This window comes from Symphodus melops, assembly GCF_947650265.1.
Source record: "Symphodus melops genome assembly, chromosome: 3".
NCBI classification, from domain to species: domain Eukaryota; kingdom Metazoa; phylum Chordata; class Actinopteri; order Labriformes; family Labridae; genus Symphodus; species Symphodus melops.
In genome coordinates, this window is record NC_136693.1 from 23,947,797 (window position 1) to 23,967,062 (window position 19,266).

The following is a 19,266-nucleotide window of genomic DNA, read 5'->3' on the forward strand; positions in this document are numbered from 1 at the left end:
GTGCACATGTAACTGCAGCCGTTGAGGGCAGAAGTTGCTATGTAAAGTGACCAACTGAAGTAACTGGTCCCACACATACACAGCAGCGGAGGCAACTTGGGGTTAAGTGTCTTGCTGCCCAAGGAAACATCTAATTCTTTTACATGTTTGGGGGCCCTTTTTCAATAATTGTTTAATGTCTTTCAATGTGTTATATATCTGGGTACATTTGATGTTTTGGAAAACGGGTAAAGGCTATCATTGTGGTGGTTTAAACAGAAAACTTGATAGAAGTTGCTGGTTGCAATATGCTGGCAGCCCGAAAATCTACCCTCAACTATATCAAATCTGTCACAACTTCACAGATCTGCCTGAATATTTAAGTATTGTTTAACCAACAGGCCATTGCTTTTACTAAGCAGACCTAAAAAGAACCCAATACATCTTATTACAAACCCAATCCTATTGGCCTAGAACGTGCTATTTTCAAATTCCATGACATTTCCAACCCTGCATATTTCAGCCTGTTTTCTCCTGACCTTCCTGCAGGATTTTCAGTCAGAACCTGCAGTCTGACACACACAGCGTTTGTGTTGCAGAGTAAACGCTGTAATTGATGATAATGGTGGAGCTGTGGGGGCAGCAGAGCTGAAAATGAAGAATCTTTTAATCTAAATTGTAATTTAAACGCTTTAAAGGTGTCTTTAATTGGATCGTTTCATTCCAGAGCAGACGCTGATAGAAGTGTTTTATTGCAGCTGAGATTCAGGAGAGATTCCAGGGAGACTTTGGCCATTATATAATGAAAAGGGTATTTTTCTTTGAATAGCTAACATTAAAACTCATATCAGTCTGGACAGAGAGCACCGATAACACCTGTCAGTCTGTCGGTTCCCCTCAGCATACTGAGAGGAAAGATGCCCAGTAAAAAGGAACTAACAGAAATAGTTGCTATATAAAAGAGCTAAAAAATAATAATCATACACAGTCCCTCAGGACACTCAGACTATTTTAGTGTGTGTGTGTGTGTGTGTGTGTGTGTGTGTGCATTATAAGCTGTAATAGCAAAAGCCCAAAACATTAAAATTCTTAGTTTATTACATAACAGCCTATATTACTTATGACTGAGTTTTTTTCAAAGAAAGTTTCAAATAAAAGCATTGTTGACAAAGGCGGGTAAACTCTCATCAAAGAAAAAAATATTCCAGCCCTGTAATTATGTTAGTCGCATGCAGGGTGCTGTATATCCGACTTCTGCACATGTTGCACGATACACGTCAGTGTCATAAATTTCTGGTTTAGCATAGTTGGGTTTTTTAGTGATAAGATAGATTTAAGATAAGGTTGTATTTTGCTATATAAATGCTGTAAAAAAAATGTTTGGACAATGGTCAATTCAGGGCGTCCTCAACAACAATGGAGCTTAAGGATTCACATAGCACATTCGTGAGGATTGCACACATTGCAGTTGTGCAGCTCCTGATGGTCAATGTTGAATTAAATCCTGGCCCACTGCCTCCTGACTAAACTGGCCTGGCTAACATGCAGTGAGCTCGACCACCGCAGCAAGCCCAGCCACGTCCTCCACGTCTTAGGTTGTTTTTTTTTTGCTATAGTTGCTCTGCACAGTTACCCATACACCTTAGCTGACAGTGCCTATTTTAGGTTCTACATTGCTTGTCCTGCAATCTTTGTCAGATGCTTGTGAAGATGTTGCACATCCTCAAAGGCAGGGTTGACGGCTTGTTGAAGTGCCCTTCATTCAAGGTTGTCAACGTTGTGTGTAACCCACTTAAAAAAGTCACATTAATAAGTAATTGAATAAATAAGTTAATTTGTTAAAAATGCATGAAGTTAATAATTGAAAAACATGTTACATGTATTTTATTGAGTTTAAACTCTTTACAAGCTAAAATGCATAAGTAACAATCCTTAAAAAATAGATGCTTGTTAATTCATTCAGAGTGATTTAAAACAGTCAAACTGTTTCATTAAGAAAGTTAAATAAAGTTATGGTTGTGAAAAAAGTAAAAAGACACTGTCTCTGTCTAAGCATGATAGCACTTTCATCATTTTAGTGAGGGAATCTGCTGCTACAGTTGGACTGTGAACTCGCTGCCACAGCGGTAAGAGTGTTGGATTCTTTTTGTTTGCCGAACTGAACCGAATCGAGGAGAACTTTGAACTGAAATTACTTGGAATTGAGGTTTACATTTACTGTTTGTTCATGATTGTCATTTGTGAAACTGGTATAATCGGGCATATAATTAATTATAATTCTATATTGTTACCCTACTTGAACAAAGCCTTGAACTGGTCCAGTGGCTAAACAGACAACACAAGTTCACACAAGTGCTACAAATTGGTGAGCCAGCCAGGAGTGGCCTAAACAAAATCAGAGACCAGATAAATACAAAATATCGATTTAAAATAGAGATAATTAAAGCAACAGGCATTAAGATTCCAAACTCACTCTTATATAGCGTCATAACAGACACAGAAGCTGATGAAGAACTTTATGAATTTCTTAAGTATGCCTAGTATGGCTCTATTGAGAGAAAGATCCCAGTTGACATACCTTACAATGATGAAAGCCCACAAATTATTGTAGAGTACACATATAGCACAGCAGTGCAAACCCTTTCACCTTTACTGCCATATGAGCCTGATAGCAAAACTCAAGCAAAGCTCACTTACCACATCCAGGCCTTAACAAACGTTAACATGCCTACAGTTAGCCATGCCTTTGGGGCTGCAGCACAAGTAAGTCCTCAGCCAAGTGCTCCTCAACCCAACGCTTATATCCTTCAACCTGATACTGCACCACTCCAACCACCTCCCACAGAAAAGATGCAACCCATCCTGAGCTCTACCGAGCTTTACCCATCTGATCTTCAGAAAGTTCCCGTTGAACATATAGTCAAACGTGAAGATGGCAAATCATAAGTGCATACCTCACTGAGACTCAGACCTTTCACTGTCCAAACAATGAAGTAGATTATGAGACATGGTGTTCAAATGCAGATTTCCTACTGAGTTACACAAATTAATCAGACCTGCTCAAGTCAAGCAAAATTTTTTGCAGGGGCTGCTGGGATAATACTTTGAATTAAAGCTCGAACAAAGGAGGCAAAACCCACCTACCTTTGCAGAACCCTTCCTACTACTTCGAACAGTAGAAGATAAATGTAACTCCAAAGAGCATTGTATAAAGCAGCAATTTGGTGCCTTAAGACAGATCGTGTCTTCGCACTTCCAAGGTGCCTGTGCTCAGTGTGTTTAAAAGTTTGACACAATACCACAAACCCATGATGACTCTAAATCTGAAATGACAGAATTGAAAAGGCAAATAGCAAGTTTGCAAAGCCAGCTCTCTTGGATCACACAAAAAGACAGCAAGGTACATTCAGGGAAAACACCCTTCCAAACTGCCACAACCAAGTTCTCAGCTGAGAGCGCTAAAACACAACAGCCAAGGCCTAGCAACCGTGATGTAAACAACAACAAACCAAGACCCCGGTACTGCTTCAGGTCTGGTGAAGATGGGCACATAAAGCCTCAATGTGACTGTGAACCAAACCCATCACATGTGGTCTCAAAAAGAAAAATGCATAAGGAAAAACAGTCAGTATGGGAGATGAAAAACAATTCTGCAGAATCTGCCCATATAAACTGAAATCAGCCCTTGTTGAGGGACAGACAGGGCCTATCATACATAAGAAATGTCCCAAATAGAAACTACGAGCTTTACTCCAATGCTAACACTCAATGACAGTGACTTTACCAAAGGGGCTCATTTGAGCTAAAACCACTGCACAAGTGACAATTGCAGAAAAGAACTGTAACTGTTTGCTAGACAGGGGGTCCCAAGTGACAACAATTCCATGTCACTCCAAGTCATTCTACAGGCAAAACTTGTCACACTTATCACATTAAGCCTATTAAAGACTTAATTGAAGTGGAAGCAGCCAATGGCCAATGTCCCTTACTTGGGATATGTTGAGGTAACCATCACATTCCCAAAGAGTATCCTTGGCATTGATTTTGAGGTATCCACTTTGGCCTTGTAGCTCCTGATATGCACTCAACCTTGACATCGGTTCTCATAGGCACCAACACCTTAGACATCAATATGAGCAGTACACCAATGCAAACCTTCAGAACTTTAAGTCATTGCCCGATGGCTACAAGGTTGTTCTCAAGACTCTTGAGCTGAGACACAGGCAAAAAACTGACCCCAGCATTGGTGTTGAGAGACTCTCCAGTCAAGGCCCAGAGATCATTGGCCCTGGCCAGACCAAAGCAGTTAACTGCAGAACACCAAACACTGGAAAGTGGGTCATAGTTGAACTGCCAAAAATCTGTTCCCTACCAAATGGTCTCACAAGCCTACCGTCCAAGCTACCTCGCTGCATACCAGTTATCCTCAAGAACGAGTCAGACCATGATATCACCATCTCTCCTAAGTGTGTAATGGCTGGAGTAAATGCTATTCAAAGTGTCCAGCCCATTACAACTGATAAGTCAGACACTTTATCAAAGTCTAATCAAAAGTCACATACCCAATTTCACTATACAAACTCTCCAATACCCAATGAATGGAAACAACCTGTCTGGGACATTCCAAAAATGACTCGACTAGTCGGCCCAGCCAGTACTTCAGGGATTACAGTAAAAAAAATGTTTTGAATGAAAATATTTCGGCATGCCCAACCCACATGGTGTGCATTATATAGTGCTTTAACAGTAACCCACTACATCCAAAGTGCTTTCCCGGCTCAAGCAGCTGCCACATAGGCACCTGCACACACCTATAAATCCGAATAACTTTTAGAGATCTTTCAGTTCACAGAACCAATTGCCTAAACTTTAGCATCAATGACAGAAACAAAAACACTTTCAGGTTTGTCAGAATGGATCAATTCACTGTCAACAAGCACCATTGTTTTCTCCTACTAATTTACGTTGGTCTCAAAACAGCAAAACAGCAGCCTTGTGTTTAGCATCTGCAGCATGGCGTGCTAACACTTTCTTGCCATTGCCGCCAAAAGGGATTTTTTTTTATGGCAAATCATGCACATACACACACCTGACAAAGTCATCTTTTTGCACCATGTGCGAAGCGGCATTCCATCCTCCCCTGCTTCATCTAACCAAGCCCATCTCCATTTGTTTTTTATCATCCTGTCGATTTGGCCAGTGTCAGCACCCTCTACAGCAAACAATGAATCCATGCTGTCATTAGGCTCAGTCAAGTTAGCTGGGAAAGTTTTACGAACTACACATGCTGAATCCAAACAAACAACAAATCAAAACGAGAAACGCCCCACAATATTCTACGTTAAACATTACGTTAGAATAGCGAAAGGTCTACTGCTACACTGGAGATTACACATTCAACCGCATAGCCTGCTTCTACTGCCTACTAGGCTACTGCAGAAAGACAAAATGTCAACATGAAAAGCAGGACATTTTTTAACTTACCATACAAACTGATCTTTATCCATGGCCCAACCATTTCCATATAAGAAGAATAAAAAGGAGAACGCACACTTGCTCCCTTTTTGTGCATTTATTTAAAGCACATCCCGCGACTGACGTTTCGAGCACAGCTCTTCTTCAGACTCAAAGACAAACATTTGACACGATTTGACCGATATTTAACCCCTCCCTAAGGGTCACATGATAAGTCACCTGAGTAGGGAGAACCTATAGACATACAGTGATAAATTAAGACAAGACGATGGATACATACAAAAAATAGTTTCTTACGGACAAAAATATATACAGTCATCTATAATACACTAGATATATGGTCATCAGGTCTCTCGGCCGTCATACATAGCTAGGTGAATACATGGAGCGTCATCCCTGAGACTTTGATGGGATGTATTAGAATAATAGGCCTCTTTCTACTTATACTCTGTGTTTACTGCAATAATGTATTGCTGAATAAAGGTTTTATCACCAAATACAAAGGAATGATTAGATATCCATTGTATGAATGATTGTTGCTCACATTTATATTATATCAGTTATTATATCATGTTTTACTTTAAGTGTTTTAATCTAATTGTTTGAGATTTTAGTTCAGAGGTTAAAGGTATTCTGTGAAGAGGGTGTGCAGAAGTGAGTGCACATTCCAACATGTGTTTTTGGCCCTTTAAACTGAATCACTCACCAAATCAAACATAGGTTTAGTTTAAGGCCCTGAACAGTTAATTACTCACCCACTTTTATAGGTTCAGTGGGCCTTGATAGTTAATCACTTAAATGGTTTGTTGCTTAAAAGGAATTGGTTACTAGACTAGATGTCTGCCTGTGATAAGAAACAGGCCAGGTAGGATGTGTCTTCCCCTGCAGAAGGTGAAAGGATTCGGGAGTATGATGCACCAATGAGAGAAGGGGAACCACTCATCTGAAGATGCATAATTTGGAAGTTGCCCCAATCGGAGGATGGAAACCGCACATTCCTGAATGCATAATTTGGTTAGATAATCTCTGTCTAGTGCAGGGGTCTGCAATCTTTACTATCAAAAGAGCCATTTTGCCCCCTCGTCCACGAAAGAAAACTAGTCTGGAGCCGCAAAACATAACACTGCTTATAAACATTAAAAAGTTTTAATCTTTTTTTTTAAATTTAACCTGTTATAACAATGGAATACAACCAACAGAAGTGCAGTGTGCATGTGTAGGCCTACTTTGAAATAAATTAAACACTGAACTATGCAGGCCTGTTTGAGTCCTTCCCATATTTGTGTAAAATTAAAATAAAAACTAGCACACTTTAATATAAATACAACATAAAGCCACAGCTTAGCAGCTTTAAAAAAGTAAACATCAAATTAGGAACGTTTGTGACAAGTCCATATCAGTGTGCTCTCATCCTCTTCGGGTTTCTTTCTTGGCCAGCAATTAACCAAAGCACCTGAATATAAAAAAAAATAAATTCATCACAGGTCTGAAATAAATGTTGTTTTTTTAAATAATAGCCTATTAAATGCTAGTGTTATCACCTGTTTAATGTGACTTCTGTTTCTGAAGCTTGCTGCAGATCTTCCCAATGTCGGGGCTGTACGATGTCACTTTCATCTTCAGGCAGGACTGTAGGCTCTCATTTGTGAGGCGGGAGCGATATTTGGACTTTATGATGTTCATGCTCGAGAAAACTTGCTCACATAAGTATGTTGAGCCAAAGATGGACAGGACTCCAAACGCATATTTTTTCATGTTTATATACGTGTCAGGAATGGCACTCCATGTTTCAAAAACAAGTTTGTCGGGTCTTGGGAGGTTGTCAATTTCACTCCATCTGTGCTCTTTAGCGAGAGTGGCCTTCTGACGGGCGACTTCTTCGAGATCCGCTCTCAGGCTTTTGAACTTGGACACCCATAAGTCTTTATCCGCTACGTCGGCCAGTTCAATTTCGAGATCAGGCTGACTTACTCCTGTGAATGCGGATATGTTCAACTGGGATGTGTCGATGTCCAGCGGTGTGACAGGGAAGGACAGTGTTTTTTTCCTTTCTGAACTCGCTGAATCTATTTCCAAATGCAGCCTGCATTACCATAATTGCACGGTGTAAATAATCACAATTTATGTGATTATTTTTTTCTCTGAACTCTCTCAGGGTGGGGAAGTGAGAGAACGTACCTCTCTGTACATCTCCGGCAAACACTGTCATCTTGCGCTCAAACGCCAAAACATTCTCCAGCATCTGCAGCGCCGTGCTTCCCTTTCCCTGGAGATTTTTATTCAGCGTGTTTAAGTGACTTGTCATGTCCACCATGAAGTAAAACTTTCCCAGCCAATCGAGGTCTTCCAGTTCCGGATAGCTGAGGCCTTTGCTTTCCAAGAAGGTTTTCACATGTTCAAGACAAGCAGCGAAGCGTTTCAGCACCTCTCCCCTGGACAGCCACCGGACTCTGTTGTGCAGCAAGAGATCTGAATATGCGCTGTCGACTTCATCTAACAGTGAACAAAACTGTCGGTGGTTTAACCCGTTTGCAATGATTTTGTTCACTATCTTGATAACGAGGTTCATCACTTCCACACATTCAGGGGGAAATGTTTGTGCGCACAGTGCTTCTTGGTGCAAGATGCAGTGAAACGTCATCAGCTCTCGATCCAGCGACTTTTGAAGCAAATTCACAAAGCCCTTCTGTGCTCCTATCATACTGGGTGCCCCATCAGTAGACACTGATACCAGGTGAGTGGTGTGTATTTCTTTGGCTTTTAGACAGCTCACAACAGCCTCACAAATGTCCTGTCCCCGTGTTTGGCCCTTTAGCGGTATGAGTTCAATCAGTTCTTCCTGCGGCCCATCAGAGTTCACATATCTGCATAACAGTGTTGTCTGCTCAATGTCATTTACATCACTTGACTCATCACAGGCAATTGAATATGCCGGAGCTGAATTTATGTCATCAATTTGCTTACTTGTGATGTTTGTTGCCATCTTAATGGTCCTGTCCTTGACGGTCTTTGCGGAGAGAGGCATTTCTCTAATTTTCTGAACAATTTCCGTTTTGTTTTTGAATTCAGAGAATAGATGCTCTGATATTTTTATGAACGATTCTTTCATGTACTCTCCGTCTGTGAAAGGCTTCCCCCTCCTTACGATCTCCTGAGCTGCCACAAAACTAGCAGTTGTAGATGTGTTTGGAGAGGTGATCCACTTCTTGAAAGTAAGTTTGCTCTGCTCAACTTTTCGCAGCAGTTCCGAAATCGCGCTCTTTCGTTCATCTTCAGTTGGGTACTTTTCAGCAAATGCTGAGTGCTTGTTTTGAAAATGTCTTTCAATGTTAGATTTTTTGTTGTTCGCTAATTTCTCGCCACATATCAAGCACAAAGGTAATCCTGCATCGTTAGTGGTGAAGGCAAATGAATATGTCCAAGCAGAATTAAACCCTCTATTTTCTTCTGAGATTTTTCTTTTTTGGGATTTTTTCATGGTTAGCTTACCGCGGGGGTCGCACACTCAAGAAGCCGCCTGTAGGTAGGCTAAAGGCGAGGGCTATAGACGTAATGTGACGCATATTTTAGTTGACAAATTATAAAAAACGTTTTTAAAATTCAGTGTTAAAGTATCACCTTAAACTCCAAGATAACAGTGCAACACAATAAACAACAATATATATATATATATATATATATATATATATATATATATATAAAATAACCGAAAAAAACCCAAAACGTTTTTCATGTTTTTTTGTCAAGGCCAAGGGAGCCACTACAAGGAGGCTGAAGAGCCGCATGCGGCTCCAGAGCCGCGGGTTGCCGACCCCTGGTCTAGTGGATAAAAGGGTTCAGGGAAAGATAGTCAGGGCTTAGACTTTGTGAACTGATCCAGCATCTGTCTGTTGTCAGGGACGTGTAGTTTGAACCCAGAGACTCTGTAAATTGTATTCTTGATTCATCAGGTTAATAAATTGTGTTAACCTGAGACCTGAAACGTCTTCCTGTCATCCCTATCTTCTCAACAACGAGCATGTGGAAAAATTAAGGTAACTAAATTAAGGAGTCAGATTTCTTTTATGACGTGTTGAGTAGAACAAATAGGTGATTTCTTAACAGATGGCTGAATAAAAACAAGGATTACTAATTTGTCACATTTAATTAGAGAATCTACTGCACTAACCCTGTGAATGACATCTGTTTATAAACAAATGTATAGAAAAACACTCATAAATGATCAGATACAATTATCAGACTAAATCATCAAGTTGGACAATAACATTGCATTGTTGATTTTTCTATTTTATATTTTTTACAGGAACGGTTTGATGCTGAAGTCTTCATTTAATCCTTTTGGTCTCAATGTTTGTAGTGTATATACAATACAGCTCTCTCTGAAGGAGTAAAGTGTCCACATTACCTCCTCTTTGGAGGGGTTTTACTGACTCAATACCAATGTGTTTTAGGGATGCCACACTGTGGCAGGCCTCCATTAAATGGACTGCCACAGGGTTGGACGGGTCGTTGTTGCGGATGGCACACCTATGCTCCGTTATTCTGGTTTTTAAAGGTTGTGTGTTTTTTTTTTGTGGGCTCTTTCCAGAGTGTGGGTAATTAAACATTGATGTTTTGTATGTGGAATTGCATTGCTGACAGTTTCCACATCTATAGTTCCCAGGGCGGATTTGGGTGAGAAAGTGTGGTTACGCTTGTTTGACCACACTTTTAATCTCAGTGTTCCTTCCCTTTTGTTCTCAAATTTTTTTTACGTTATTCCGAGAAATATCTAACAACCCATGGTATTCTCCCTCAGGGCTTGTGATTTTCAACATGGACTTTTGTTGCATGTTTTTGAACTCTGTTTTTTCAACTAGAAAAGTACGCTTATTGTTGGGGTTTTTTATCTGAAAGTGAATTACACTATTTTTCTGAACTCGACAGTCGTAGCATGAAGGATTGTCGATTATAATTGTCACCAAAATTATAAGCATGTTCAGTAAACAGTGTTTATTTAGTGCATTCAGCAACAACTCTGCCAACAAACACCAGAAACCTACTCTGTAATTTTTTTCTTTGAGAACACAGACAGAGGATGAGAGTGTTTCATGTTAACAGGTTTTGATATGGAGGATGAATATGGATACTATGATCATCTGATCTGGTGTTGAGCTGTATCGATGATGTGTTATTAAGGTTTCCACCGCTCATGAAGGTGTTTATATTCCCTCAGCTGAACTCCCTGACACAGAGCACGCACAAACACAGGACACGTCAGATGGATTTTAGTGCTTCCTGTGTAACAGTGCCACAGGGACGATTCCCTCTCACAGCTCACATTCATTTCTCTGCTTCATTGTGACTGCTGGCAGAGGCTGCTTCCCACAGGCTGGAATTAATCACTATTGACAAATGCCTAGGCTCCTGTCAAGTCAAAGCAATTTGAGTGTGAGTCATCAAATGGTAATGACTAAAATAAAGTCAGCTGGATGCTTGTTTTTCAGGGGAATTATTTATTAACGAGACCCTGACAATGTTGAAACAGGAATCTATAATATTTCCAACATCTGCTTCATGTTCCATATTTGAGACAATGCTATTAAATCATGTTATACATTTAGAGACATTTACACTTGCATAATTGTATGAAATGAAAAATTCCTGCAATAAGTACCAAGTTTTATTCCTGGATCGCTGTGATTCATGCATGAATGAACTGATAATACCTAGTTTACCTTTTTATCCATGTCATTGATTATCTTGTTTTGTTAGTTGGAAGTAGGTGTTGCTTGTTTATTCTGTATTTTTATTGTTTTATTTCCTAGTTTAGTCTTTTTTGCTAACAGGTTTTTTTTGTAGTTCTTGTTGCCGGGTTTTTTTTTATCTTGTCTTGCTTCCTCCTTTGTCTGCTTTCCCCCCATTTTGAGTGCCGTAATTGTCTTCACCTGTGTCTTTAGTCTCACCTTTCTCTGATAAACTTTGCGTCTTATAGGGTGCTTTTCATGTCTCTTAAATTGCACGTCTCCTCCACTTGCCTATCTCACTGCAACTTAGTCCCTCCCACCAGACATTCATGGAGAGATTCGAAGAAACAAAGCAGAGGAGAGACAGTTGAGGAAATGTGTTGGTTTAAGTGTGTCTGTCATTCAATTTTAGTTTTTTTAAAAAAATGTTTATTTATTTTATTTAAAAGGAACAGTGCATATTAATGAACATATAAATGTAAATATGCCAGGATTAGCCAACGGCTACTTTCCATCTGCAGTCCCTGGCAGATCAGAAGAAATTACACATTACATTACAATAACAACAACACAATAAAAAATACAAAAAAGATTTACAACACGATAGAAGAACTGCACAACTGACACACCAATGACAGTAGCAAAGAACACTGAGAAGACACATAAAAGCTTCAATTTAAAATGAGTGCTGACAGATCTGGTTTCTTTTCAGCCACTTTTTCAGATTGACTTTAAAGGTGCTAAACGTGGTACAGTCTCTTATTGGAGCTGGAATCTCATTCCAGACCTTAGTACCTTTGACTCATAACACCTGATTACTAAAGGTTGTGTGTCTATGTGGTACTGCACTGTCACCTCTAGTGAGGGCTCTGGTTATTCTCCCACTGGTGGTGGATCTGAACATAATGAACTCACCCAAAGGCGGTGGAGCAAATCCATGCAGAATCTTATATACAGAACAAGCAAGTTTAAACTTTTTAAGTTTGTAGCGTGCTTTTTATGGCCAAAAAATGCTTGCTCATAACAGTGAAGCACTTAATTTATCTTGGTGTATAACAACACTGAAATGACATGTCGGTGGCTTTGTTGACAAGCTTAAAAGGAGCATTACCTTTTCTATTGACAGCTAGGTCTGTCCTATCATTTTGCCGTTAAGTTGGTGGTTTTGAATAAGAAAACCTTTTCAGTATAGAATCCAATAAAAGTTTTTGTAATTATGCTGATGTGAAGTTTACCTGGACTACGAACAACCCTCCTTTTTGCCTTTGATGTACTGTATGCTCAGTTCTGATTGGAATATTTAGCTAAAACATGTCACCTTTAATCCCAGGTGTTGACTTAAATGCCCTTTGTGCATCTGTGCGTGTGTGTGTTTGATCTGCAACGGAAAGTGTCTCTCTCTCAGCTCTCTGAACTGGGGGCAAACATCCATGTCCATTAAAAATTAGACTGATGTTTTGATAGAGAAAACTTCTTACGTTGCACTTCGGCTTGGTGACTCTGGGGACTCTGCTGAACAAAGAGCCAAAGACCACAAACACAATGAAGGCCAGAGTCTGAAAGATGCACCGCAGAATAAGCCAAAGCGAGAGAAAAAAAGACTGTTTTTCATTCTGCCGAATACTGATCATCACACAGAGTATACAAAAATACACACCGCCCAATTGTTTTGTGGCTAATAAAAAATTGTGAGTGAAGTGTTCATGACCAAAGGCAGCAAGTTTTGTTAAAGCTATATCCATATTCATGTTCAAAGGTGACCAAAATCCAGTTGTTTTGTGGCTAATGGAAATGCGTTGATAGGTCACTTGTTTTAAAAATGAACATGTGCATACTGTATGGTGAATATGAATAGAAGAATATAAGCATAGTACCAGAATCTGTAATTAGAGCTTCAACTCTGAAGGTGACATAGAACATTTTGGAGGAAGCTATAAGTGAGATCTCTCTCATAATTACACTTAAGCATCACACGATGAAGAGGGAATTCAGTAGCAAATTAAATAAATTGAAGAGTGCCAAGTACATTCTGTATAATCAGAGTTTACTAAGCAGCTGGATGCTGCAGGGTACAAACAATATAATGCCTCTCTCTGCACCCTATAGTCAAGAGTTCATACTATGACCAAAGGAGAATAGTGAGACCAACAGTATTAACTAGTCTTATTCATGCACGCTCATACCGTATGCCACTGTTGAAGCAGTAGGAGCAACTTGGAGTTAAGTGTCTTACCTGTAGAATGATCGAGGGCGAGTATTTATTTCTCATGCTTTATTGTGGGCGCTTGACATAACTCCCTCCAGCGAGGCAACAGCACATAAAGCAGTTCCTCTGCCGTAAACGTAACACTGTCGTGACACTCGTAAACTTCTACATGCATATGTGACATTACCCAAGGAGAATTCTGACATGTTGCAGCAGAAGCTGGGGATCAAACCCTATTCAAAGTTCAGAGGGGAGTTGGACAGGTCTGCTTTCTGACCTCTTTGCTTCTTTGGCTTTATAGCCTTTTCTTCTTGGTCTGTTTTCTGTCATCCTGCTTTAAATTGTTTTCTTATGCTGTCAATTTGTTGTTAAAAAAATAAACAAGTTCCGATAAACTTAAGTCAACTCTCCTCTTCTAAAGTTAACGGTCGAAAAAGTATAGCCATAGCAGTTAGTGATAGACAAACTGCTGATAGCAAGAAGCTGGTTTAACTAGAGACTTCATGTAGAAAAGAGGGGAGACAGATCAGCTAAGCAAACATTAAGTTAAGTCAAATTTTATTTGTTTATTTGAGAACAGACAGGTTGACTTATAGTTGTATGTTAAATGTCTTACTAAGTATTACCTTTCTACAACTTATCAGTCTAGTCAGTCTTCCCAACAAAATCCAAGCCGATTTTCTATAAACCCTGTGCACTGTAAGGGGATGAACACTTATGCAGTTCGCAGTAGTGTGGCTTGCTGATAGAAAGGTAATTCCCAGGAAAAAAATCAAATATAGCATATTGTTACATTGTACAAACAGCTAGTTCAAAGTGATGTGCAGCTTAGCTATCAAGCCTCCACTCAGGTTTCTCCATAAATGGGGCAGAGCTAACTGGCATCTCCTAAAGACAAGTCAGACAACCCAACTTCGAAATACAGAACTATCCCTTTAACAACTTAATTTGCACTGCATCTTGAAAAATGTGCATGCATGCACCTACTGTATGTGTGTTTGAACATCGGTGTGTGAGTGACTGCTGAGGACTAACAGGTTGGTTTTTTTAATTATTATTTTACCTTCTCTGTGGACAAAGCTGAGCTGAGCAGGATGTACTCCACATGTTCAACATAGAACACCTGTGAGAGCTGAGGATGTGTTCGAACACATCCTCAGCAAGTTTTGAGAAGATTGCTGTGAGGAAGTGTTAAAGAGGCTGTAAAACAGAGCTAACACTTTGTTCCATCCACTCTGAAGAAAGACATCACTCTGCCATGCTGATTAGATGCTTTATTAAACTCATTAACCACCATTCAGCCACACAGTGATAGCTGCAGGCAGTGAAAGGCTGCTCCATACACTCCATCAAAGATGAGAATATCAATGAGCTCAAACGAGCCAAGCACAGACTGAAGGTCAGTTCACATTATAATCAGCCTACAGACTGTGATGGGGGAAGCAGATGTATCAGACCAGTCTGAGGTGAAGATGTCTGATGTGGAGCTCAGTGTTGCAGACTGTAAGTACAATATGTGTGTCACTTAACCATTTTCACATTTGTGTTACTGTTGTGGATCCAAACTGCATCCTTCCCAAATCATGAATCCTGATCCTAAAAGGGCTAAACCAGGCCACCACATATCAGGGTACTTAAAAAAGAACAAAGATTTGTCATGTTGTTGACCTCAATTCAGTGATATCATTACAACCACGCCTCCATTACACTTCCATAAAAAAGCTTTAAATCAAGGGAGTCAAAATCAAGTATTTCCTGTTTAACATTTTCCCCACCAGAGAATTCTCACCATTTTCACCAATCTTTCAAGACCCACAGAATATTTTGTTCTTTGAATATGTAAATATTGAATACATCAAAAGAAAGATCAGAGCCTCTGCTTTCATATACAAAAAACTATTTTATTCAAACTTTACAACTTTCACAAAAAAACAACATTCCGGACAAAAAGCTGAGAAAACAGCACTTTTGTAAAACACACTTATTTTCAAGAAAAAAATTTGACTTTGAGTTTACATTTGGATTCTTTTTACTTTCATTTGACAACTACAGTTATATTTTAAAATAAATGTTGCGATTCAGAATGGACTGGGAACCAAACGCACAACTCAGAGACAGAATGACAAAACAATAATTTATTATACAACGGGTGACACGGTGGAATACAATACAATCTGAAATGTGAGTGACACTAATGTGAAGAATATATCTAAAGTGACTCAAAATGTGTACAGGTATTTACGTGACTCTCAAGTATGTGAAACAGGGAAACTAAGTGACTCTAACTGTGTGACAAGAAATATAATGTGACTCGAAAAACACGCGTGAGGAAGCCAGACGAAGACGAACGAACGACGAGAAGCACAGGATACAGGACGGGCAGGACTGAACTAGGCGAGAGGGAGAAAAAACACGAAGGATCAATAAACACGACAGGGAATTATACAAGCAATTACAGAGCACTAAATATTTGGAAAAGACACGGCGAGTACGAACCACTGAGGGAAGAACAATAGTCTGGCGCCGGCAGCGTGGAGGGAGCCGGCTTAAATACTGAGTAGATTGAATAGACCACACCTGTGCACTCACAGACAGGGGAAAAAACCAAAACAAACACACGTGGAGCGACACACAAACCAAAACATAACAATAAATAACTAAAATAAATAAAAATGATTACATAAAATTAAACATTTTCTTTGAATAGTGTAGCACTACAACATTTACAAACTATATTATACATTTTTCTTCTCTTATACACTCAGAAATACTTTGTTTTTACAAACACTTAATTATTATTATTATTTTCAATAATAAAACATTAGTTGAACAAAAACCTGATCAAGAAGAGAGACAATTGTGTCTCCCAGGGAAGCGCATTCTCCACAACAGGGTTTCATGTTGTAACAGTACCCTGTGTCAGAATCGCAAAGGATGTAGGATTTGAGGTTTTTGGGGATTGTATACCCTGAACGCTAGCCGTCCACGCCACAGAAGCATAACCTCATCAATGCAAATGTTGGTGTGAGGTTGATACATTTGACTGAATTTAGATATAAGGTAATATAAGACAGGGCGGACTTTGTACAACCTGTCAGTGCTATTTGCTGGCCTTGATTCATAATCATTGGAGTGTAGAAATCTCCATATGATTTCAAACCGGTTGCGGGACGTGACCTTGTTGAAGTAGGGGGTGGCCAAAATGTCATCTGTAGACCAGTACATTTCAAGGTCAGGCTTACGAATGATATGATCAAGAGCAGCAGCATCATTTAGAGGTCCAGGATTCTCAGTGAAAGGAAAGTCTTTTGGCTGCCAGTTCATTTCTTTCCACATCAGATTACCTGGACCAGTACCTGCACCTGGCTGGTTTACAGGGCCTCTTGCTTGGTCAACAGGTACTTCACCTCCACCACGCCCATAAGATCCACAGGTCCGACCTCTGCCTCTTTGCTGTGTTCGACCTGTAAATAATTAGAATGACAACTTTTTTATTCAACAGTGTGATGTGCACAAAGAGAGGAACGTTATTTTTCAGCCTCTTCATATCATATCTTACCTCTTTCACCTTGGGTAGTTCTGTATAAAGGACACCTGGGCCTTGAATCCCTGGACTCTGTGTAAAATGACAGTAAAATGGCATCAAATATTCATTTGGTAAATAGTTTGTGTACAAAATGAAAGCTAAATTATTTATTTTTTATCTTCTCTCACAAGTTATCAGATGCTCTTGTCTTGTAGTATCTAATAATCATACAATCCAAGTAACATACTATCAAACTAAATAAAATATGTTATCATGACTCACCTCTTGCACCTACGTGTATGTCTGGACCTTGGAGACCTGGATCTTGGAGACCTGGACTCTGTGTCTGGAAATTACAATAAAAAGTCTGTCAAAAATTTGTTTGGTACATAGTTTATGTACAAAAATGAGAGATATGTTATTTCGACGTCACGTTATCTCATGAATTAGCAGATGCATATGCTATCACGGTGAATCAAAAAATAACGTGATCCTATCTTACCTCTTACACATCCTGAAGGTCTGAATGTAGGTCCTGAATCCCTCCATTCGCTGTCGCCGCTGCTGTCTTCATTCAGATCAGTTTCACGGAGGTCAAAAAATGAATTATCAGAGTCTGTATCTATAATTAACTCTATCCTTCCGCAGCCGAATATCTCCTTGCTGGCGCCGGCATGTTTGTACTGTTCAAGAGCTTTTATCTCATATCTATACGGCTAATGTTTACTTTTTGACGCGCGTCAAACTCACATACAGACTGATCGAACTCCGCCCGCTAGAAAATAAGGACGAAGAAGGTGTGTTTTTTTTTTTTCTACTTTCCCGCGGGTGGTCTTGTTTGTTGGTTTTTGACCTCACAGTCCTGTAACTTTTTCACAACATCCGTCAGAGCGCCCCCTATCATATTAAATGTCTCTCTGAGTCATGACTGTCAACAATGAGTGAGTAGTGTGAGGCCCCGTTTACAGAAACGCAGCGAAACGACCCCACTCCGGATTCGAAGCACAGACCGTCTACACGGCAGGTCTTGCCTGAATGAAAATGATGTAGTTCTCACGCCAGTAGTGGGCAGTGACGAACGAAAGGCCAATCCGTTGCTCAACTGTTTCGTCTTATTGTCACAGCGTCTGTAAACGGGCCCTGAGTCCCACCAGCTAAACTGTTGTTTGAGCTGTGTTTACATTATGGTGCTTAATAATGGGCTGTTCTAATCGATAACTCCTTTGTGTGATTGTGATTGGAAATGGGTTGGAAGTGTCACTGGAGGAGAGCGAAAGCTCAGAATAGTGGAGGTGTCCCCAAACAGCAGTTTGTTTTGGTTTAATGCTGATATTCAAGGGTGACATCGACTGGATGAAAAAGTCGCACACTCTTCCTTTACATACTTTTAGATACCAAACATTAAAAAATGGATACAATAATGATAAAAAAAATTAACAAAAAAAAACCCTGTCACTCTCTTACATAATATTACCATACTGTTCAGTTTTATACTGTTCACCTTGTGGAGTGCTGGTTTGATTGACAGGACAAGAGGGCTGGACTGGCCGTATGGCATACCGGCCAAATGTGCAGTGGGACGGTGGGCCATTTTTTTATTTATTTTTGCTCGTATAGGGCTGGTGGTTTTTCAGTGGGGCTAATTTTCCAATACAGGTATAAGGAGTACCATGGGCTGAGGCCCACCTACTGTATTACTACACCTGCTGCTTTGCAAACAATTTCCCCTGTCAGCTGCAACATAGTACCGTTTTTTTGTGTTGAACTTTATGAACTTTATGTTTTAGCGTGTGTGCAACTCTCACTCCACACTCACACTTTAGTTTTCTCGGTTTGGTCTGCTCAGCTTGACTTTTAGTCAGCTTGAGTAATGTTTGACATGGTATGCGTCCTGATTGCCAAAATGAATAAATAATAAAGGCACGTGCACAATAGTGCATTAGTGATTAGCACAGTGAGTGGTCACAAATATTTTTGCTATAGCCTGTTGCAATGACCAAAGTTGCTATCCCTAAGTTGCAGTCCCCTTTGCTGGCTGTGCTTGAAACAAAACAGCAACACATGTCAATTGGCCCACCTCTCCTCATCATTCCCTCTGCTCTCAATCAAAAAAACTGTCATGTCTCTGCCTCTCAGGTCTTTTGGGCCGAACAAACTTTGGTCTGAGCAAAAAATGCAAGGACTGATTTTTTTTTCCCAGTGTGCAGGGCACTTAAAAAAACAGACATGTGACAAGCAGATGGCAGGACTCTCAGAGAATTAGTTCCAGGCTGTGGATACTTCATAACCATCAACATTATAGGAACGGCTGTGGATCAGTGAGTCAGTCATCTCTCAGCAGTAAGGTCTGGTGT

The 19,266-nt window shown here is 39.9% G+C and overlaps 1 long non-coding RNA gene across 2 annotated transcripts; it reads right to left on the reverse strand.

Annotated features, from left to right (window-relative positions):
* Window positions 1-16,341: 16,341 nt before the first annotated feature.
* LOC306821523 lies at window positions 16,342-17,797 on the reverse strand. 2 transcript variants are annotated; one of them, XR_013778802.1, is made up of 3 exons: window positions 17,415-17,797; window positions 17,195-17,258; window positions 16,342-17,002 (listed from the first exon to the last, which is right to left on the reverse strand). It is a non-coding gene; the product is annotated as an uncharacterized lncRNA (long non-coding RNA). The 2 variants fall into 2 exon arrangements; XR_013778803.1 differs by lacking the exon at window positions 17,415-17,797 and having other exon boundaries at window positions 16,342-16,850; window positions 16,946-17,002; window positions 17,195-17,404.
* Window positions 17,798-19,266: the final 1,469 nt, after the last annotated feature.